Source organism: Ixodes scapularis, unplaced genomic scaffold (assembly GCF_016920785.2).
Source record: "Ixodes scapularis isolate PalLabHiFi unplaced genomic scaffold, ASM1692078v2 ptg000247l_1___fragment_3__unscaffolded, whole genome shotgun sequence".
NCBI classification, from domain to species: domain Eukaryota; kingdom Metazoa; phylum Arthropoda; class Arachnida; order Ixodida; family Ixodidae; genus Ixodes; species Ixodes scapularis.
The window spans coordinates 1,891,136-1,915,424 of NW_024609948.1; the positions used below are offsets into that span (position 1 = coordinate 1,891,136).

The 24,289-nt window shown below is 53.7% G+C and overlaps 1 pseudogene; it reads left to right on the forward strand.

Moving 5' to 3' along the window:
* Nucleotides 1–6,573: 6,573 nt before the first annotated feature.
* On the forward strand, nucleotides 6,574–9,783 carry LOC121834022 (annotated as a pseudogene).
* The last annotated feature ends 14,506 nt before the right edge of the window (nucleotides 9,784–24,289 follow it).

A 24,289-nucleotide genomic window follows, 5' to 3' on the forward strand; every position in this document is an offset into this window, starting at 1 on the left:
TGGTCTACGGTTCGCGCGGATCCAACGAAAAAACTAGAGGGGAGAAGCGTGGAGGATCTACATACATGATCCTAAAGGCCAAGAAACGAATGGTGGTTAACGTGGCACGTCGCGTTAATCTGCTGTAAATCACTCTAGGGCTGGAATCCCCTCTTCTTGCCGCGGCGGCTCGACCAGAACCTGCACTACTTCGTCGACGACAGGTTCGTCTATCGCCAAGTCGTTCTCTTCGTCGTCTGACACTTCGACGTACTCGTCAAGGTTTTCCTCGCCTACGTAGGGCGAAATGTCGAACGTACCAGTGTCGGAGTGTTCTTCCAGCACGCTAGAGAGGTACCTTACGACATGTTCTTTCTTCACCTCGTCGTTAATGCCGATCTGATCGATGATACCCATTGCCTCGATGTAGTCGTGGTTGTCGTAATCTCCTCCTCCCTCCATATCAACATCCATATCTTCGTCATCACCCGGAGGCGCTACTCGTTGATTTGGCATAAAGCGTGAACATCGGGGGTCCCTCATGTCTCGCCAGAGCGTCTGGAAAGTCGGCAGCAAACGCTCTCCGTATATTCTTTCTAACGACTTTACAAAGTCGAGGAGAGTGTCGGAAGGAAAATAGCCATGGATGTTTCTCATCATATCTATAAATTCGAGCGCCATGTACACCGGATTCGCTACGGACATGTATGGTTTGAGATTGGGCGTCGTGTATTCGTACGTCGACTTGTCTTCGTCTATCTCGAGCTGCCGAACAAGATCCAAAAAAAGATACATGGGCACCTTGGCCAGGCCAGGATTGTCGTGGCCGTACTCAAGAGACGTTTCAATAAATGTGGCAACGTCCAAAAGAAGGACTGCCAGAAAGCGAGCGTGTTGATTATGTGTTCGGTGTACAATATCAAGCCAAACTTTAGAAAGGCGCTAAACTGTAATTCGACGTACATTTGAGCCACGCGGAGACATAGTATTCTCTTTTTGGCCGACATGTACTCTGAGAAATTAGATATTTCAAAGGGATACTTGCCGGTATAGATTACTTCGACCGCCCTAACAAATACATCGAGGTCCGAATACTTGGTGACGCTACCTTGAAGGTACGGATTGATTCGAGTCATGTTGGCCAGCAGGTTCAGTAGAAAGACGTTGTCGCACGCGTGGGAACGCAGCACGTCGGCGATCGAGAAGAGTCGTAGGTCGGGCGCGACGTAAACGTTGTACAGGTCGCGTACGTTGCTGTTTGCCATACCCATAAACACGAGGGCGTGGCTGCCTCTGAGGAAACTATCGGAGGCCGCACGGTCTTGGGGTTTGGTAAAGTCCAGCTCGGTATTGTTGGACGCGTACACGACCGGGACCACGACTCCGTATTTCCTGCCGAGTTTCTGGGTGCTTTCCTTGAGTTGCGGTATGGAAACGTCCAAGATGTCAAAGCCCTGGAGGAGCGCGTTTAGTCTGTGTATGGCGGTGGGTAACATGACGGTCGTGCCGCTAATTTCGAAGAAGCGAAATATCTGCTGAACGCGCGTCAGGGCGTGGTCGAGAAAGTCGGGTGGTCGGTCTGGGGACACGGATTCGTGCTTTAGGTTTTCGATAAATTCGGACACGAGCTTGCGGTACTCGGCCGTCGTCTGGTCGTTTGTAGTACGTTTGTTACGCCACACGTGCTTCATGATGTTGAGGAAATTCTTTTCGATGGTAAAGTAATTTGGCAAGAGGTGGATCAGAAGGTAGACCGTCTGGACGTTGATGTATTTGCGTGGCATGGGCGTAGTCTTGGCTATGGGCTCGATGCCCACAAAGGCGCTTTCGAACGAGGACGACGAGCTCGGGTTCTGCGCTGCCTCGACGCCCTGTTTGTTTATGACGCTGCCGAAAATGGTGCGGGCCGGACGCGCGGGTTTGATTACGATGGCGTCGCTCTGCGATAGAATGTAGGGCATGAGATTGTCCATGTTTTGGATCGAACTCAACCACTTGTTGAAGACGCGCATGTGCATCTGAAATTCGAACGGTTCCCCGTATTTTCTCAGTGTGGGCACGAGCTCAAAGAGTTTGGAGAGGTATTCGTTTTCGCGCTCGTTTAGCTTGTAATCTGCCAACTCGGTAAACATGCGCTGAGCGACCGAGTGAACGAACGAAGCCCCCGAGAGCTGCAGTCGGCGCGGGGACGTGTCCACGTCAAATAGTTTGGCCAACACGCGAACGTCCTCCACGGTAACGTTCAGCTCCGTCTGTTCGTCGGCGAAATGAACACCCCTGGGTCGGTCTGCCATTTTTTTATTTAGTCTTTTTCTCTTTTTGGGCAATCTCGATGAGTTTCTTCCTCAAGGTCTCGGCCCCTCGTCGCCGCGTTGCTGTCTTCCACGGCGCCGCAGTAGACACCCTTGGAGTAGGTTACGATCTCTTGGTCGCAGATGCGATCGACGTAGTATACGATGTCTGCGTCGTCCGCACCCACGATCGAGTCTCAAGCGCCGTCAGACTCGAGAAGGCATTCACGGGAAACAGGTACTCGAGTCTGTAGTCGTTCAGAAATTCCAAATCGAGGATGCTTCGCCCCAGTCCTCCACGGTAACGTCCAGCTCCGTCTGTTCGTCGACGAAATGAAAACCCCTGGGTCGGTCTGCCATTTTTTATTAAGTATTTTTCTCCTTTTGGGCAATCTCGATGAGCTTCTTCCTCAAGGCCTTGGCCCTCGTCGCCGCGTTGGTTGCTTCCACGGCGCCGCAGTAGATACCCTTGGAGTAGGTTACGGTCTCTTGGTCGCAGATGCGATCGACGTAGTATACGATGTCTGCGTCGTCCACACCCACGATCGAGTCGCAAGCGCCGTCAGACTCGAGGAGGCATTGAGACAGGATCTGTTCTCGCTTGAAGGCGATTCGATTCAACAACGCGTCGTCTATCGTTTCCATCGCGTCGCAGCTACCCAGATCTATACCTGGGTCCAGGCCCTCGTCGTTTGTGCCGGCATCCTTCAGGGCCTTGTAATATTCGTAACCGGCCGCCACGGAAGCGGCGTGAGTTGTAAATATAGACTTGCAGCGATCGTCAATGTCGGTTCGGAACCCCACGGGAAACAGGTACTCGAGTCTGTATTCGTTCAAAAAATCCAAATCGAGGATGTTTCGCCCCAGCTTTATGCGGTCAGGAAACGCGTCGTAGAGTGCGTCCAGAGTCTCGGCCGGATTCAGGACGGTCGGGTACCAGTCCATGGGCTCGTTCGAGTATATCCTACGGACGTCGTACTTGTTGTCCCTACACGCTTCCAAAAGGTCGAGCAAAGGTAGGAGGGGTAGGTATCCGACGTCGGATCCATCGACGCTCACCACGCGAAGTAGTTTGGCGTACATGACTGGTTTGTTGTGAAAGAGCGCCAGCCAAAAGATGGAAGGATAACACTCGTAACGGTTGTACGCCAAGATGCTCGTAAAATTTGTCTCCAAGTAGGCGCACCCGATGGCCAGGCAAAAGTATCTCTTGTACAGCGACACGGTTTTGGGGCTGGCCCACGAATAGAGCCCGCTCTCTATCACTTCTGCCGCTCGTGCAAATACCTGCATATCCGTGTAGTTACCGTACAGCTTGAGTCTGGTGAGTTCCTGCAGGGCTTGTAGGCACCAGAGACTGTCAGCGCTACCCGATTTAATCACATCGGATGAACGATACAGGCGCAATTCGGGACTGACGTAGTAGTTCCAGACTTCGTTGTGTCGCAGGTTTTGTTCCCCGAGCACTAGTTTGATTATCGAGTACACCACGTATGCCCTGGTGCATGTCTCCGCGGCCAGTTCTCGGTCGGTGGCGAAGGAGGCCTTGAACAGGACGTTGTAGTTTCGAGCCGCTCGAACGACGTTTCGCAAGAACGGATCGTCGTCGTTCACGTCTCGCAAATCGTGCCACCGGAGTAGCGCGTTCACCGCCTGCAAGGTTTGGTGAAGGGGCACATCCTTGGTGACCTGAGGAGTTACTTTGCAAAGGGTCATGTCCAGTACGTGTGGGTGGCGTTCGCTCATGATCCCTTTCAATAGGAGCAGGGCGGTTGGCGACACCCAGCGGGGTAGGGAGAGAGACGGGCTTCCGTCGTTTCGTTCTCTGTTTGGAGAGTCGACGACCTCCACGCCGAGACGGACGTAGTTGACTATGTCTCGCCCTTCGCTATAGCAATCCGTCGGGTTCTCGCATTCTGGCGGCTGCCTAGTAGGAGGTCCCGACACTAGCTTGCAAGTCACGAGCCTGTCCGGTCTTCTTCGACTCTGACGGGCGAATGCAGCGTTGGGTTGGTCGTCGTCGTCCTCGTCGTGTAGGCTCCACACGCGTTCGCTATACTTTGCGTTGGGGTACCGCTTATAATCGTGCATAAATGAGGCGAGCGGATCGATCCACTGGAAGAAGACGGCCAATACGTTTCTGGGGTCGTGGCGAGACGGAAGTTTGAGTTTGTGGATGAAGGGAAGGTAGACGAGATTATAGAGAAACTTTACGTCGTCCGTACCACCTCCGTCCCTGTAAGAGGTGAGGCGTCTCGTAACAGAATCGACTATTGCTTCGTACAAGTCCTTACCTGTCTTTAGACGTCGTTCGTCTATGTTTAGTCTGTTTGCCAGGATCTTTGCATCCGCGACGGTTAGGTACGGTGCCGACATGTTTTTATTTTAAACACACCAGCCATTTGGAGGGATCCAAAAACTTTATTATTTTCAAATGTAGCGCACGCCAACGTCCAAATTCTGTGGGATCTTGGCAAAGACGTATTCGAGTTCCATGTGCGGCAAGAGGATTTCTTGTCGCAGGTCTTCCGGCGCAAATTGCATGTACGATAGCAGATGACCGGCAAAGTCCCTCGCTCTGATTTCGTTGGGCCCGTTAAAGTTGACGACGTCCTTGAGTGCGTTGGCGTACTTGACGAACGCGTAGATCGGGGCAAATATTTTGGGGTACTCGCTCGACACGCCGGGAAGTTTGCCGTAGCAAAAATGGACGCGGCCGTCCTTTGATTTGTTGTCGGCGAGCACGCCGGCCATCTGCATGTTGCAGTCCAAGACCAGTCGGAAAAGGAAAGTGACAATTTCGTAGCGTTCATCTTGCTTCGCCTTGTTTCGACCGTGGTGCAGAACAAAATCTAGATACTCGGGTCGCTTTTCGAAAACCGAATGTAGCACGTACAGGTTGGTCTGTAGGGCCTTTAACCGTCTACACTGCACGTAGTCTCTAAACTTTACCAGGTAGTATGCTTCCAAAAAGGCTAGGCAGAGATAGCGTTTCTCCAGAGATATCACGTCGACCGGGTGGTACTTGCTGCCAAACGGGTAGCGGCCCGTGGCCACCGCCTCCTCGGCCCTCGAAATGATGTGTTTGTCCTTGTAGCCAGCCTCGATTCTTGCGTCGCTTGGCACCAACATCAGCAGGCGTTCTAAAGCGTGCAGGCAAAAGGTGGACGTGGCCGCGTGCGTCGTCAACACAGAAGTGAGCGTGTCCACCTTGCACTTGTCTGTCACGTACAGCTTGTACAGGTCGTGCGGTCTCAGCGAATCGCCTGAGGCACCCATGAGCATCTTAATTAGGTAAAATCGTAGCATGTTGCAAGTGTTCTTCTCGAGAATCTGCTTGTCGGTCGCCAGTGAGGCCTGAAAAACGACGTTAGGCTTGCGCGCCGTTATGTTTATGCGCTTCAGAAAGGTTTGCGAGTCGTTAGAATCGAACAGGTCAAAGGCTTGCAACAGTCCGTTAATGTTGTGTATGGCCTGTCGCATGTTGATTTGGGACTCGCGCGAAGATTCAATTTTTTTCGAAACTATGCAACACGCCAGGTCCAGATTGAGTGGCTTGTTGTAAGTCAGGATCTCGCCAATCAGTAATAGACTCTGGACGCTCAGGTGCTTGACGTACGTCGGGTAAATGGGCGTGACCGTCATCGAAGTGTTGGGTTCTTTGAGGGCGTTCGTGTTTAGGGCATTTTTCTTTGACTTGGCCGCCGTTGCCACGTCCACAACGTCCAGCTCCATCGGGCAATCGGTCTTGTAGGCCACGGACACGTCGGGGACGCGCCGCACTTTATCCAACCACCCCATAAAGTACTGGAGCAGAACCTTAAAATCGGTCGTCTTGGGTGGCGACGACGTCGGCAGGACTTCTTCCAGCACCTCGGTCATGTAACCCAGGGCCCTGTCCACTCTGCAATTCTCCTGAATCTCGGAAAACATGCGAGACACCACCAAATGCACAAACTGCGCGCCCGTCATGGCCTTGTCCGCGCTCAGCGCAATTCCAAATTGATCGGCGGCGGCTCGCACCTCGGTGTTACGCGCGCGCGGATAGTCGTACGTGCTGAGGTTGACGACGGTGTTTTCGTGTTCCATGATCACGCCGCTAACGGCGTCCACGTGCGTAAACTTGTTTGTGACGTACTCGTTGGCATTTTCACCCAGTCTGATGTGGACCGGGTCTTTCTCTAGCAGCGGATCCATATTTTATTTATAACCTTTTTTATGACCTCGGTCGTTATCGGAAGCTCCGCCTCACGCGCCATAAATATATTGAGGGGAGTCGCGCTCCGGCGTATGCCGCATAAAGATGTATCTCTACGCCGTGGACTACGAGTACGTGTACGACAAGTTTAGCGGCAACTCGAAAATGGCGATCTATTGCAAAAGAAAGGGTCGCGACGGTCTGTACGTGTCGTGCGTGGTGTACGTGCTATGGTCCAGCTACCTTTACGTTTCCGTCAAGGAATGCGCCATTTATAAGTACGAACGATGGGGCGGAAACGAGGACGACAACGAGTCGGACGCCGACTATGTCAGGCGTGATGTCGTGGATGGGCGACTGCAGCGACAGAAGCTCGAAATGTCGTCGGCTTCCAACGTGCGGTGCGAGGTGGTCGAGAAGCTCAACGGCTATGGATTCCGCGAGGCTGAAGACGTCTACCTCAAGGTGTACATCTCGGACCCCAAACTCATGCGGGCGTTTCTCCACGGCATGCCGGCCGGATCCACCTTTGGCGGCCAAGTGGATTCCATCATCCAGTTTATGGTGGACCTCGAGGTTACGCCCTGGCTCTACGTAGCGGACGACAAGATACGAAGCCTGCAGCGGAACGGCACCTGTTTTTCGCGAAGAATCGAGGAGTTTGATGTCGTGGACTGTAGGGATCTGAAGCCGGTCGTCGAAGAGTTTGAGTTTGATTTCGACGCGGCCGACAAGACACGTGCGTCGCACTGGGACTTTGGTAACCGCCTCGTGGATTGCCGAACGCACTGCCGATTTCTGCACTCGGACACCTGCAATCTGGAAGAGTTTGCCGCTGAGCTGAAGAAGCAGCACGTCAACGTTACCCGGTCTTTGGCGGGGCCTTCGCGTTACTATCTCCGCGTCTGTCACGAAAAGGTGAACACCGACTTTAAGCTAAAGTGGGATGACGACTACGTGCGGTTCGAGAAGGGACCGACGAAGGCCGTGACGATAGTGGACAGGGCCACGAACGAGGCACACTGCACCTTCGACGATTGGCTGTGGCGGTGTGGACGGACGGCGACTGGGATCGCCATCTCGAGAAAGTTTGAGTGTAGGGAAAAGTTTAGCTACCGCAAACCACTCGACATACCGCCCGTGGTCACAATGTGCTTTGACATAGAGTGCATAAGCGACGACGAAGTGAACTTTCCCATCGCTAAGCTGGGGGATTCCATAATTCAGATTGCCTGCGTCACCGTACACGACATGCTCCGCACAAAATTGACCGACTATTCGAAAGCCGACTGCATACAAAAGACCGTGTTTACGGTGGGCTACTGCTCGCCCATCCCCGGCGTCAGAGTCGTGAGCTGCATCGACGAGAAGGAGCTGCTGAGGGCATTCAACTCGCACTTTGTCGAGATGGACCCGGACATTGTCACCGGCTACAACATAATCAACTTTGACTTTCCCTACGTGTTGCAGCGAATGGACATGCTCAAGGTGACCCAGACTATGAGCAGACGCAAGTGGTGTCGGTGGACCCACTACCACAAGTACGCCAGTGGTCGCATCGAGTATTTCAAGCCGCCGACGCCGGACAACGTGGCCAGTCCGGAATGGCGCAAGTGCGTGCGCGACAACCAGGCCAAGTCGTGGAACACGGAGATAGTCTTGACCACGCCGTCGCGGGTCGTCATCGACATGTACAAGATTATTCAGGAGGGGCAGTTTCGCTTGCGGCGGGAGACGCTGGACGCAGTCTCTTCGCACTTTCTCGGCGGTGAGACCAAGGAAAACGTAAAGTACAAGGACATGTTTCGGCTCTTTCACGGCGGACCCGACGATAGGAAAAAAATTGCGAGTTACTGCGTCCAGGACTGCATGCTGCCCCTCAAGCTGATGACCAAGCTCACGACGCTCGCCTCGACGCTGCAGTTTGCCAAGGTCAACATGATACCGATGCGCTACGTGCACGGAAAGGGGCAGCAGATCAGGGCCTTTTCTCTGATTTTGCACGAGGCGAAGGCGCGCAACATGATCTTTCCCTCCTTTGTGCCGCCCGTCGGTATGGACAGTTTCCAGGGGGCCACCGTCGTGGAGCCGTACAGGGGCTTTTACCAGAGCCCGGTGCTGACCTTGGACTTTGCGTCTCTTTACCCCTCGATAATCATTGCGTAAAATCTCTGCTTCACGACGCTCAAGACAAACGTCGGAGAAAACGTCGGCGAGATGGTCTATCACCGGAACGCGAGGCTGGTGTGTGACAAAGTGTCGGACGAAGAGCCTCGGAGGCAGGCCACGATAGGGGCGGTTTTCTCTCGTGGCATCAAGCCTGAGCTCAAGAAGAAGCATAATGTCAAGCGATTGCAGAGGGGGCAGACCACTTTGGATAAGTTTGTATCCAAATCTCGCAAGACGTCCGTACCCGCCGCTATCGCGCGAGCATCCGCCTCGCACAAAGAGGAGGTGGAGTTTGCCAACGGCGAGATCCTAACCCCGTCCGGCGATCGCTTCGTCGACCCGAGCGTGAGACTGGGCGTCATCCCGAAGGTGATTGTTCGACTCCTAAACGCTAGACGCGAGGTCCGCGCGGAGATGAAGAAGGAGACTGACCCTTTCGTCAACATGCTGCTCAACAACCAGCAACTGGCCATAAAGTGCACCGCCAACTCGATGTAAGGCTTCACCGGTGCGCTCGAGAAGGGAGTGCTATCTTGCGTGCAAGTGTCGCGCAGCGTCACGGCCTTTGGCAGGAGACTCATCGGGAGGACCAAGGCGTACGTCGGCGAGTATCAGGAGCGCGTCGACGACGGCGAGTTTGCCGAGGAGTACGTCGAGGTCCCTCCGCCGCGCAACCTTTCCGTAATATACGGCGACACCGATTCCGTGATGATCAAGACGCCAGACGGAACCAGCATCGAGACTGCTCTCGTGTGGGGCGAGAAAACTTGCGAGTGGATCAACGGACATTACCGGCGTCCGATAGAGTTGGAGTTTGAAAAGATTTATTGCCCATACATTCTATTTACGAAAAAGCGCTACGCCGGTAGGATGTTTGTCGACGCCAACACTCCTCCCAAGGTCGACTGTAAGGGCCTGGAGAACGTGCGGAGAGATACCTGTCCCTACGTGTCGGAAGTCGTCTCCGAGACCATTTCTCTTTGAAGGTGTTTGCGTGAGCAAACGAAATGTCCTCCAGAGACTCGTACATTCTGTCGCGGGCAATTTGTACGATGTTGCGATACACCGAGTTGCCGTACGTCTTTACGGCACGGTACATTTCGTTAAACGGGTTGTCGTCCGAATGTGTGAGCTGGACGAGCTTTTCGGCGAGGTTATTGTTGGTCAACAGGTCGCTCAACTTGTTTATGTGTATCATTTGGTCGCCGAGTTTCTCGTCTCCGACGTTCATGAAGTCGAACGCCCTGGGGTCGCCTTTAGCCTTGGACATGAGATCAAACACGTGTAGGTGCCTCGCCGCCAGAATCTCGTCCATGACTTGTTGACGAGCCGAGCTAGGCGCGTTGGCGCGATCCTTCATTACGGACTTGCACAGGTACTTGAGCCAAACAAAGAAGCTGAGTACCGCGACGTAGGTGCGCGTGGCGTCGTTTTCAAACAGGGCGTCTATCTTGCGCAGGTAGTACAGGGCGTTGGTCGAGTCCGAGTTTTGGTAGATGATGTACTTGGGGATGATACCCACTCCCTGCGCTCCGAAGCCGTAGTGCCTGATTTCGCCTTCGCGATTCTCGAGTGGGGTGGTTTTAGGTCTGTACAGGTAGTCCATGTAGGCGTGCGGTGTGTCGTCCGTCACCGACAAAAAGACCACGGACCTCGTGTCGTCGCTCTGAGAGCCCGGAATGACCGAATCTGCTCCTACGGAGACGCTGTTAAACGAAAGGTCCATCGGCTCGATCCTATCGGAAGCGTCTTTCATGATTTCCCGAGCCAGGCTCATGGTATTGTCCATGTGCTGAAGGTAGTGCGCCAGGATCAACTGCCGGACGTGCAGCACGTTGCCTTTGCTCTTGGCGTCGGCTGCCGACTCGTCTTCCTGCTTGATGTTTTCAATGTCCTTGATGCGCTTCTTGATCGCTTTGAGCTCTTTCTCGTAAATGTTGCGGTTGAAGATGTCTTGCTCCGCTTCGGCCGTGGAAATGTTGTCTATCACGCCGGTCATCTTCTTCCTGAGTCGCATTAGGTATTCGTTGTACATCTTGTTAAAGTAGTCGTCGTCCAGTCTGCTCACGAGGTTGTTTATCGACACGGATGGCGGGGGCGGCTCCGTCTTTTTTTGAGGCTCTGTCGCCAAAAAGAGCTTGTGCTTGTGCTGCAATTGCAGGTCCGCGTTCTGAGCGCGATATAGAACCTGGGTGAGTTGGTCCATGTAGGTTCGCGTGTAAGAATCGAGACCGTAGGCACGGGCCTCCTGCTCGGCCTTCTGGAGCTTAGCGGCGAGCCTATTGCGCTGCTCGTCGTGCATCGCGTTTATCTCGTCCGAGTGACGGGTAAAGTCGTCCACGTACATCGGACGCGCGTTACCACCCTTTGTCTGGTCGCGACAGGGCGGGCAGCCGGCGCCGTCGGTGAAGGCGTAGTCTGGCGCCTACAGTCGCAGCGACTTCCACAGATAATACAGGGCAATATCGACGATCAGCAACGAGTGATACATTTGACGATATATATTGTCTATATCATTCTTTTTGTCGCGATATACACTCCTGGCTATGATGAGACGGTTTAGCCGCATGCGGTAGAGTGCCGAACGAAACCTGAGTGCCTTGTATTTTAGGTAGCGGTTGCTCACGATGAGGTAGTTTACGCGTCGCTTGCCGATCGAGTTTGCCTTGCCCTCGTACACTTCGTAAACCGTGTTCTTTAGAGCGTCGAGCTCTTTGACCAGCTCGATCGCGGGAATGTCGATCGGCACGAGGTGCATAGAGGAAACGGCGTACTTAATGTACATTCCCATCATCTCGTCTCGGATCTTGAGGTTGATGCGCGGATCAACGTCGTTCAGATAGGATAGATGCTCCGACGAAAGGCTGTACTCGTCCATGGTATCGGGAAACATCTTCTTGGGTGAAGAATTTGCAATATTCGTCACCAATTTCATGTTTATTTTTCCGTTAATCAATAAGTCCTGAGTGTAGCTTGTGTTATCTAAATCGTGCACCTGAAGAAATTTGTGAATAGTCTGGATCGCGACGTTGATGCACGTGGCCATGACGTTCTCGGACACGATGAACTCTATCCTATATAACTCGCCCACCAGGGTGTTATAGGCAGCCTTGATGCGAGCGTCGTGCACGCTCGTGTCTTGGGTAACCACGAGCTCTAGGTTATACAGGGCGTTGGAATAGGCACTGTTGAATGCGTTCATGTAGGTCACTAGCGCGTATTGGAGGTACATGATCATCGACTGCTGGAGCTTCTCTATTTTTGGGACAAGCTCGGGCTGCGACTCTAGGATATCCCTTAGGTTTTGATCGAATAGGCGTCGCAACATAACTATCATGACAAGGACGGATATCCTGGCGTACAATATAGTTTGGGTGGAATGGCCCGCGATCACGTCTCTAGTCTTCTTCAAGACGTCGGCGTACGTGTTGGCGGACGCGTCGTTCAACGACTCGATTTTTAACAATTGCCTCGCGGGTAATGGATGGAGTATTACGCGCTTCACCCACCTCGGTAACGTGGTATGATTTATCAACTCCACGGACTTGTCCGGCGCTTCGGTTCGTTTGATTGCCAGACTGTCGTTGATGCTCTTCCATTTGTCGTCTTGCTTCGGTAACGGCATCTTTTCCACGGTTGGTTTCGTGTCGGTGTTATTTCGGTTTTGGGTTGGAACATCTCGGCCTCCTCTTTCTTTACGTATTTCGCGGACTTTTCTACGCTTTGTTTCGTGTCGGTCTTGTAATTAAAATCGAGATCGTCCCCCATCCTGGGGAAATATTTTTTTTCGCCCATTTCGGGTTTGGGTTGGAACATCTCGGCCTGCTCATTCTTTACGTATGTTTCTGTTTCCGCGTATTTTGGTGCAGTGTCTGCCTCAGATTTTACGGAAGCCGCTTCCGCCTTGATATCGCCTCCTTTGAAAGTAGGCTTTGGGGCGAATTTATAAGGGACGGGGACGGATGGAGTCTTACGCGTGAAATCGGTCGAAGGATCCCCGCTAAACGTCGTTTGAGGTCGTGCGCTATCGTACACTAAAGGGGGAGGTGGTCTAGAATAGGGTCCCGGAAAGTACCTGTTGATGTCGCTAGTCAACTGTTCTAGACAACTGATGAGTTTTCTGTGCGGATTATTAGCCGCCATTTTGAATGTTTAGAAAACGAAAGAGAAACGCGCAAAGTGGTTTTATCTTCTTTTTATTTAAATTCACGATCTATACGACCTTTCCAACTCGTGCTTAAGCCGATCCAGGACTTCTCCGATGTCTCGGCGCGAGTAGCTATCGTAAGGCAGGCATATCATGGGCTTGCCGTACAACTCGTACAGGGCCGACTTGATATCGTTCACGATCCCAAGCAGGCGATCGTACTCGGCGTTCTTCTGATGTACCTCGCGTCGTAGGTTTTCGATGGCGTTAAGGAGGGAGTCCCTGTCGGCGTGCATCGCGTACTGACTCGTCGTTTGCGACTGTTGAGAACGGAGGTTGCAGAGCATGCCGGTGATGCCCACCGAAAGTTGCTCCATACAGCCAATCATCTTGTGGCGATCTTCCGGGCTCATTTCTTCGGTGTTCGACTCACGAATCCCTTGAACGCATTGGTTCACATTGTGGAACATTTGGTGGATCGAATTCCGCTTGGCCATGTTTACCGTTTTTGTAACATCTTTTAGCTCTGGAATCGGGTTTTGTTCTTTGCAAGAGGCGGAGTCGTTTCTCCCGTGCATGTAGACGACACAGGCCCGCAGGCGGTTGGCCCAACGAACCGCGGCGTCGAAGGAAAACTTGAATAGCTCACAGAGATACCGACTGGTGTTGGAGGTAAACTTGGGATGCTGCGTGACAATCTTTATTATGGAATCCAGTAGGTCGATCCATCGCTCGAGCTCCGAGTGGTCGTAGTCGCTGGAAAAGTAGCTTTCGGCGGTAGCCAGGTCGCTCGTGTCACCGTTGATAACGTCCGAAAAGGCGCTCTTGACGATGCCCGTATCCACAGAGTTTAGCAGCGAGACGTCAAAGTCGCGAATCTTTTTCTCGTACAGACTCTTGAGTGCGAAACTACTGGGCAGGGTTTCGCTCTCCAGGCGCGAAATTTCCTTCGGCCCGGGGAAGACGTCCGACAGTTTGAGCGATAGGTCGCGGCAGTAGGGTCGGAGTCCGCCGCCGAGGCTACACAACATTTGAAACAGGAGCGGGGTCTTTGACGACGACTTGAGCAACTCGCGATAATTTACCCTGTCAAAGTCTTTCTTGTACAGACGGCGGCCGTCCGAGTAGACGGCGTAGCTAATGTCGGGGGCGTCGCGCTGCATTGCCTTGGCCGCTAGAACGTAAGAACTTCTGCCGACTCTCTTGTACACGTTTACCGGAGAGGCTTTGAAGACGTAATGGGTGGTCGGATCGTCCCAGTGTTCCTTTGTCGGCGTCGTCGTCTCGTCTTCCATCCTGTCGGAATATTTCCAACACAACTGCACGTCGTCGTCTCTCAAGGTCACCGTCGTATTGGTCGTCGCGGTAAATTCCTTGAAATACAGAACGCTGGCGGGAGACTGAGCCTCGTTAAAAAGGGCTTTGATTTCGAACCACACGTCCAGGGGAGACGCGAGTTCCTTGTTCAAGTAAAAGGGCCACGTCTGCCCCGTATCGGTCTTGGCCTTGGCGGAGTCGAGCAACCACCGCATGGCGGCAAGTGTCGTCGACGTCTCTTTTATCGGAACGATGCCGCAAGAGGGCAACTCGCGCCGCTTCTTTGCGGTGACCTTGAACTCGTCTTCCCTTTGTCTTTTGTTGTAGAGAGGCGGAGTCCATTCCGCATTGATTTCGTCATTGATAACCTTTACGTCTCTCAGTGTGCTCATATATATATCGCACATGGTCGTAGTCGGGGGGAACTTTTTTAAACATGGCGTGTGTGGGGGGAATGGTCCTACATCCTGGTGATTTGCGAAATACGAGAATTTTGAATTCACTGGGATACTGTCTGGATGCCAAGTACATCGTGTGCCCTCACCACTACAAGTACGAGTTCCCCACACTGTTGGAAGCTACGCGGACTCTGTCGTCGTCGGTGTGCAAGTCGCCCGTGGCCATGAGAGAAGTGTGTCCGGAACACGATTATTACCAAATGGGGATGCCGAAATGTGAGACTATACCGGTCGTGAAACTAATGTGCTACGAACACCAGTGCATTCGACACGTAACACTATTGGATACGTCCGTGAACGAGTGCTTCGCCATCGCCCCGCAGTCCTTCGTCGATGCCGTACGAAGCGTCATCTTGCAGAAAGTGGACTCGCACGCCATTGCATTTCTTCAAAGAGTCAAGTACAATCTCGTAACGCTCGTTGTGAATGCCAAATGCGCCGACTCGGAGAAGCTGTCGCGCCTCTTGGTACAAGAGACGTTCCCCCGTCTGCAGTATCTGTGTGTGTACGCACCCGTCTCTCCGACGTTGTGTCTACATCTAAAGGAAAGCATGCCGCGGTTGTCGAGCTTGTACCTGCAAAATTACGAATCTGTTTCGACGCTGGGGGCGATAGACAAGATCAATATGCAGGTAAACCTATCTTCCCCAGACCCGTTTGGCGTGTTTGCGAAAACTCGCACCGAAGAAGTACGCGAAGTTGTCCTCAGCTATAACTGCTCGTGCGTGAATAATCTAACGAATATGCTCACACCCACCAAAGTCAGGCGGAAGAGAACGCTGGAGGGTCGGAAACAGCTTTTATCGACCCCAATCAACGATTCTGCACTAAAGGTATGCGTGCTACGAATCTCTACAGACTGTTCGACGGAATATGCCTCCTTGAAGCGACTCCTGAGCGAGGTAATACCTCGGCGATTTTTTGTCACGTCCCAGGTGAGAGTAGAAGCGATCGTCTTCTCGGAGGGACTCGTCGACCTGTGGAACACCATTGGGACGGTTGCCTCAAAGCACGTGTCGCTCTACATTTCGCAACTGTTTGTCGAACACAAAATTCTATTCAACTTGTCGCTCATAAACAGAGATTTGAGTGGACGCCTCTACGTCAAGGATTGGGTCTGGAACGGTGCCGTGCTCTCGGTGTGGAATTTTCTACGAGCAGCCACCAACGTCTATCTGCTGTCGGCGGACGAAGAGGAGCGCGACAAGACTTTGGCCTGTGCCGTAAACTCGTCGGATATCAAGACGTTTGACAAAATCACCGAGCCCCTGGAGGAGTTGAAGTACGTGACCAGTTTCTTTATTGTTTTTAACGACGATACGACGAATGTGGAGACGTACATGAGACCGGGCAAGCTCGTCAACCTGACCTTGGTCAACGTCGCGAACGACTTTTTCGCGGGTAAGCGGCGAGACGACTACCACTTTATCTCCATGATTGTGTACCACTGGGCACCAACGTCCTCGAACGACGTGGACGCTCTGTTCGACTTTATCGCCGGTGCGCGCAAACTCGTGGACGTGATTCTGCACCTGGACGAAAGCAAGACGCCTAAAGAGGTGGTGGACCTTTGTCTGGCCAAGGTCGAGACATCGATACAAGACGGAGGTCGAGTAAAGGTGTCGGTACGCCACTCCAACCCCAAGGCTATCGAGCTCGAGCGGAGATCTATTGAGTGTAGGAAGGAAGTGTTTGACGCGGTGAGGTATAGACTCCATCGCGACCCGACATACGCGACTGCCTATCTGCGCTGTGTTTCAAACGGAATGCAAGACCTGGTTTCTAAATATACAAGATACGCAATAGCTTTCAATGAAAAGGAATAAAGACTTTATTCTCGAATCATAAGCTTTTGTGGAAGTTTTCTCTTGTCGTCCATCGCTTTCTGCACGACCTCGGTCGGCGCGCTGGTATAAACGTTGATACGATTCGTCTCGATGGCCTTTTGGGTCTTCTCTTTCTCTTTCTTGCGGTTTTTTCTGGTACGGCACTTGTCCAGTAGTAATATGACCAAGAGGATAAAGAACAGGGTAAGGAAGAGGAGCGAGAGAGCTGCGAGCACTTTCGTCACGGCCGCTTTGCCAGACGCGTTGTAGTCGGCCGGACAGAGGGTGGACGTTAACAACAGCTTGTCGTCTAAGGTCGGATTCTTGTTCACCATGGCGCCTATTGCGTCAACGACCGATTCGACGTAGCTTAGGCGGCTGCCGCACGGAATACAGTTATGCTGAAAGTGGCGCGTGTAGTTTCCCTCGATCAGTGGGCTATTGTGGCAGATCCTGACGGTCTGATCGACCAGGTCCTCGCGCCCGCACAGGAGTGTCAAGAGGCGACCAAAGTCTCGTGCGGTGTGCGCTACGCTCGTGCGCATCATACCATCGGGTCCGTTGAGGCTCTTGGTGCAATTGATCGCGTAGCCGCCGTCACCGGTGCTTGTGAGCTTAAAGGTCACGTTTGAGAAGGTAGTGAACGTAATGTCGGGCGATTCGACGGTTGCGGAAAACAGGTAGTATCGAACGTGCTTGTTTACGGATACGCCGATGGCGTCCACGTGAAAGTCGGCTCTCGTCGTTGCAATTTGAACAGCAGATATCGGGCCTATTCTCGGTCGCGCCAAGTAATTCGTCGCGTTTTCGGCGTTCGAATATGCGAAATTGACTTCCCCGTTTGCACTGCACTGGGCGAGGATCTTTCGACTCGTGTTAAACTTTGGATAGTAAAGAGTGCGTGGATCGTTGGCAAATACTAGTACCTTGGTAGTGGTATTTAAAGCGACGTTACCCGAATCGTCCAAGATGGGTATCCTGATGTTTGGCGTCACCCTACACACGGGTCGGGGGGTGCACGCTGGTAACACAACGTTCCACGCATACTGCCGCGCGCAAGGCTGAGAAAGCAACGCTCGGTCACGGTCCTCCAGAAAGTTCCCGTTTATTCATGTACCGCACGTAACTTCTATCATTTATCCCTGCTTTTGTTTTCTAGGAAGTGCGTGTTCATTCTCGCCCCGATCACGCGACGCTCGAACCGCTTTCGCCGAATCTTCGAGATAGCGGAGCACTCTAGATAAGAGGCCGCCCGCGACCTTGTCGAGTCAGTCTCGCCCCAGCGCTCGATTCTGCTGACACGCCGACTTCGACGCCCGCGACGCTCTGCTTTCTTCTGTTTCCTTCTTTATTTTTTTGGCACAAGTTCGCCACATTAAACGTTTATTTCTTTCTGTTTATTTCCTGTTTTTTGTTTGGTCACCACCCGTGACATTTGGTGGAGGTGCTGGGTACCGCATGCCCTTGCAGCGTTCCCCTCCCAGGACCCGCAGTGCAAGCCCGACTCCAAGCTCGCTGAGAAGACCACTCAGCGCGGAACCTGAAACTCGGACCAGCCGCCGCACCAAGGGAGAGGATCCGGAGTACGGTTTGCTGCTGGACAAACCCAAGCCGAAGAAGACGACGATGGACAACCAGTCGCAGGCCCCCACCGCTCCTGCCGTCGTCTACCTACCCGTCGCTCCTCGGACACCGGCTCCATTCCACGGCGAAAGCCACGAAGACATCGACGACTGGGTACAACAGTACGAACGAGTGGCCCGTCATAACGGATGGACACCGGAACAGTGTCTGCAAAACGCTTACTTCGCCTTGGAAGCCACCGCCCGGAACTGGTTCGAGAACCACGAAGCTTCGATCACTTCCTGGGAGCAACTCAAGGCTGAGTTGCGAAGAACGTTCATGAGCGAACACCGAAGAGAACGCGCGGAAGAGCTTCTTCAAGCGAGGATTCAAGGCCCTAACGAGAGCATCGTTAGTTTCGTGGAAGATGTCCTGCGACTGAGCAACCGCGCCGATCCCGAAGCATCCGAAGCAAAGAAGCTCAGAGTCTTGATGCGTGGCGTCAAGGAAAGCATTTTCGGTGGTCTTGTGCGGAGCCCGCCTACCACCGTCGAAGGCTTCATGACGGAGGCCACCAACATCGAACGTGCCCTTCTAGCACGAGCCACCCACTATCACCGAGTTCCCGGCGTCGGTTCCTTTTCGCCTTCCGGCTGCAACACCGCGGACATCCGCGAGATGATCCGAGACGTCGTCCGGGAAGAGATCAAGAAACTTCTACCTGCCGCCGCAAGCCCAGCCTCGCCCTCAATCGCCGAGATTGTGCGGGAAGAAATCCAGAGAACCTTCCAGAAAGAGGCTCCCGTCGTCGTGGCAGCCCCCGAGGAGCCCACGTTGACTTACGCCGCAGTGGCTCGACGGCCACCGCCTCCTCCTCGTCGCGCCTATGTCGCGCCGCCCCGACGTCAGTCTCCTGCGCCGCAGCACGACCGACACCACGACGACCAGGTCCAGTACGCCTGCCCGGAGCCTCGCGCACCCCGCAAGACCGACGTGTGGCGTACGCCCGACCGACGCCCTCTGTGCTTTCATTGCGGGGAAGCGGACCACACCTACCGCCGATGCCCATACCGACGACTCGGGCTACGCGGGTTCCACCCGAACGACCCGCGCCCCCGTCATGGTGAACGCCCTATCGAGATCGACGAGTACCTGCGACGACCTCAGTCCCCCGAGCCTGCGTCCCACCGAGAGTTCCGGTCGCCATCGCCACGACGTCCAGCTTCGCCGATGCACCGACCCCGACGTGAAAGCCTGTCGCCCCTCGCTCCTCGCCGGGGAAACTAGGCGCGGCAACCCCTGGAGGTGGAGTTGCCGAAGACGACCGACGTAAAGAGCCTCCAAGAACGCCGGAGCGCTCCCACTCTCCCGACGCCACGCATCGCTACGACGCCCCTGCAACGGTGTCCAACAACCTAAACGTCGTCATCGACGGTCACGACGCATCGGCACTCGTGGACACCGGAGCAGACTACTCAGTCTTGAGTGGGAGGCTCTCCCGCCGCCTTCGAAAAGTCATGACGCCGTGGGAAGGACCCCAAATACGAACCGCCGGAGGTCATCTCATCACACCAGTCGGGAGATGCACTGCTCGCGTCGAGATCCACGGTGAAACGTGCCCTGTCAAGTTCGTCGTTCTGCAAGACTGTTCGAGGGACGTTATCCTCGGAATGGACTTCCTCTGCGAGTATGGCGCCGTCATCGACCTCGGAACAAACCGGCTGACGCTACGAAAACCTGCTCCACCAGCGGAGGAACCCGAAGCGACGTCACCCACGGTCCGAGTCCTCGCAAACCACGTAAACCTACCACCGCGGTCGAGTGTTTTCGTACTTGTCGGGATCGATGAAGCTTCCTGTGGCGAAGTTCTTCTCGAGGGAAGCCTCCAATTGCTCTTGGGAAGAGGCATAGGCGTCGCAAGGGGAGTAGCTGAACTTCAGGATGGGCGGACTGTGGCCCTCGTGACGAACTTCCGAAACGAAACGCAACACCTCACGAAAGGTGCAGCCGTGGGCCACGTCGAGAAACTCCGAAACCCCGCCGAAATCACTGCGATCACTGACGAATCATCGCCGCCCCAGCAAGACAGTACGTCGCCAGCGCAGCTCGACATTGACCCTAAGCTTCCGGACCCTGAACGGCGTCAGCTGGTTAACCTCCTCGCCGAATACCGCGACTGCTTTGCGACGTCGTCGAAGGTGCGCCAGACCGCGGTTGCCAAGCACCGCATTGTTACTGAGGACGACGCGCGCCCTGTGCATCGATCGCCGTACAGAGTCTCCGCTAAGGAAAGGGAGGTGATCCATCAGCAAGTTCAAGAGATGCTGAATGACGACATAATCCAACCTTCAAGCAGTCCATGGGCCTCTCCAGTCGTGCTGGTTAAGAAGAAGGACGGAACTCTTCGGTTCTGCGTGGACTACCGGCAGCTAAACACGGTTACGAAGAAAGACGTCTACCCACTCCCCCGCATCGACGACACTCTAGACCGGCTGCGCCACTCTCGATACTTTTCATCGATGGACCTGAAGAGCGGCTACTGGCAAATCGAGGTCGACGAACGGGACCGAGAGAAGACAGCCTTCGTCACGCCGGATGGACTGTACGAGTTCAAGGTGATGCCCTTCGGACTATGCACAGCGCCAGCAACTTTCCAGCGTGTCATGGACACCGTACTGGCAGGGCTGAAGTGGCAGAGTTGTCTCGTCTACCTTGACGACGTCGTAGTATTTTCAGCTGACTTCGACGAGCACTTGAGACGACTCCGAGCTGTTCTTCAAGCCATTCAGACCGCCGGACTCACACTCAAGCCGTCAAAGTGCCGGTTCGCCTATGACGAACTGAAGTTCCTTGGCCACGTGGTTAGTAACGAAGGCGTCCGCCCAGACCCCGAGAAGACTCGCGCCGTCGCGGCATTTCCAGCGCCGACAGATAAGAAGGCCGTGCGAAGATTCCTTGGACTTTGTGCCTATTATCGACGCTTCGTTCGGGATTTCGCAAGGATTTCCGCACCACTTACGAATCTCACGAAGGACGCCAAGAAGTTCGAATGGGCCGAGGAGCAACAGCAGGCATTCGACGAACTGAAACGACGACTCCAGACTTCTCCTGTGCTTGGACATTTCGACCAGGATGCGGAAACAGAAATTCACACGGACGCAAGTAACGCGGGACTGGGCGCAGTACTGGTCCAAGTGCAAGAAGGCATCGAGCGAGTCATCGCCTACGCAAGTCGGACATTGTCCAAGGCGGAGAAAAATTACTCCACAACTGAGAAAGAATGCCTTGCGGTCGTCTGGGCAATAACGAAGTTTCGTCCGTACTTGTACGGCAGCCCGTTCCGTGTAGTCACGGACCACCACTCGCTCTGCTGGCTTGCGAAGCTGAAGGACCCGTCAGGACGCCTCGCTCGATGGAGTCTTCGACTACAAGAGTTCAACATGACAGTGGTTTATAAGTCAGGCCGCAAGCACAGCGACGCCGACTGCCTGTCCAGAGCCCCCGTCGAAACCCCTTCCGGCTGCAGCGACGACAATGACGACGAGTGCTTTCTAGGAGCAGTGAACACCGACGATATGGCACGACGTCAACGGGACGATCCTGAGCTGCGCGCATTAATCGAGCACCTGGAAGGGGGCAGGAGTACCGTGCCACGTGTCTTCTCACGAGTACTGCCGACCTTCGCCATCCGACAAGGTGTACTCTACAGAGAGAATTTGGGCAACAACAACACACCTTGGTTGCTGGTAATCCCGAGTGACCTTCGAGAGGAGATCTTCCAAGCCTGCCACGACGACCCGACATCCGGACACCTTGGTTACAGCCGGACACTGGCCCGTATTCGTGAAAAGTATTACTGGCCGAAGCTCCCCAAGACCGTCCACCTATACACACGATCATGCCACGAGTGCCAGCGACGCAAGAAACCGCCGACGAGGCCGGCCGGACTTCTGCAGCCCATTTCTCCTCCAACTACACCCTTCCAGCAGATCGGAATGGATCTACTTGGTCCTTTTCCGCCTTCGACGTCGGGGAACCGCTGGATCATCGTCGCCACAGATTATCTCACGCGGTACGCCGAAACGAAAGCTCTTCCTTCAGGGACTGCTGTGGAAGTCGCCAAGTTTTTCATCGAGTCCATCGTCCTCCGGCACGGCGCTCCCGAGGTTCTGATTACAGATCGCGGATCTTCGTTCATGGCCCAGCTGACGCAAGAGATCCTTCGTCTCAGTGGCACCGGCCATCGTCGAACCACTGCATACCACCCGCAGACCAACGGACTGACCGAGCGACTCAACAAGACAATCGCCGATATGATCTCTATGTACGTCGACGTAGAGCACAAGACGTGGGACGAGGTGCTGCCCTACGTCACGTTCGCCTACAATACGGCGGTTCAAGAGACCACTGGATTCACCCCTTTCCAGCTGGTACATGGTCGGAAGGTAACGACCATGCTGGACGCCATGCTGCCCCATGAGCCATCTGACAACGAGAGCGACGACGCCCAGGCGGTTGCTCAACGCGCCGAAGAAGTTCGCCAGCCCGCCCGACTCCTAATTCAAGACCAGCAACGCGTCGACGCCGGCCGCTACAACCTTCGTCGCAGGGACGTCCACTTCCAGACCGGAGATAGGGTGTGGGTATGGACGCCCATCCGTCGCCGCGGCCTCAGTGAGAAATTGCTGAAACGATACTTTGGACCCTACAAAGTGCTTCGTCGACTCGGGGATCTGAACTACGAGGTGATGCCCGACGGAACACGAACATCGTCACGCCGCCCACCACGACCTGAGGTCGTCCACGTCGTGCGCCTGAAGCCGTACTACGCTCGATAGGACTGTGGACCTTTTGTGCTCCAAAAGACTCTTTAGTTTATCGTTCTTTTTTATTTTGATTTGTTTTACACTGCATCGGGGCGATGCACTTTTAAAGGGGGGAGTAATGCCGCGCGCAAGGCTGAGAAAGCAACGCTCGGTCACGGTCCTCCAGAAAGTTCCCGTTTATTCATGTACCGCACGTAACTTCTATCATTTATCCCTGCTTTTGTTTTCTAGAAAGTGCGTGTTCATTCTCGCCCCGATCACGCGACGCTCGAACCGCTTTCGCCGAATCTTCGAGATAGCGGAGCACTCTAGATAAGAGGCCGCCCGCGACCTTGTCGAGTCAGTCTCGCCCCAGCGCTCGATTCTGCTGACACGCCGACTTCGACGCCCGCGACGCTCTGCTTTCTTCTGTTTCCTTCTTTATTTTTTTGGCACAAGTTCGCCACATTAAACGTTTATTTCTTTCTGTTTATTTCCTGTTTTTTGTTTGGTCACCACCCGTGACAATACGACGGACTACACGTGATTATGTCGTTTTGTTCCACGTACGTGGTTTCGTCCACGCAATGGACTCTGTAGTGCGTGTGATTGAGAGGTATCATAGTATACGTCTGTTTGTCGTACACCAGCTTGTCAATGTTACAAAACGGCACACAGTCTCGGATTGAAGGGGTGCGAGTCCACCCTCCACTCAGACATTGGACCGTGATATTGATGTTCTGCTCGAATGTCAAGTTTTCCGGGCATTTAACGCTGTATACGGACAGCACGTCGGCCAGGGTGGGCGTGATGAGGCCGTAACGATAACAACTGACATCGCCTGGATACATCATCTCGTATCTCAGTTTTGGTGAAAAGGCACAAGCGTCGACTATGCCGGGTACCGTGACGGGAGTCGTCGGTGTTAACGTTACGTCGTATGCACTCGCTGCGTACATGGTCAAGGTGTTGTTATTAATGTCGGACTTGCACGCGAGCGTGATGCTCTGCACGGGGGAATCGTTGTACGCACAGAGCGCTTTTCCAGTGGTGGCGTTGTATTTGGAGAGAACGAGGTACATATCGGACGCCATCTGGACAAAGTCTTGAAAATAGTTCATGGGAACGACGTACAGGCTACTGTTGTATACTGCGATTCCAGATTTTTCATCGCAACCTTGTCCGTTTTGAAATCTGGTGACATTGGTGACCTCCGCTGCATTGTTGTTCCAGTGCGTGTAACTTTGTCTACAACTTTTGTCGACACAGTTTGAAACATAGGGCGATGTCTTGCCAACGATGGGATTTAGCGGAGTTAGTCGTAGGGCGATAGTAGCAGTCGTCCACAATGAACAAACGAACGCGATGTAGAAAAGTCGCATCTTTTTTATTACATATCGCGACGGTACTCGTACAAACGTTCGACCTGGTCCAACTCGTATATTAGAAACAAGAATACAATACCAAAAGCTACGTGACCGACTATGTAGGCGAAGGTGCTCGAAAGATTGTTTAGATTCACACAAGAAAAGGAGC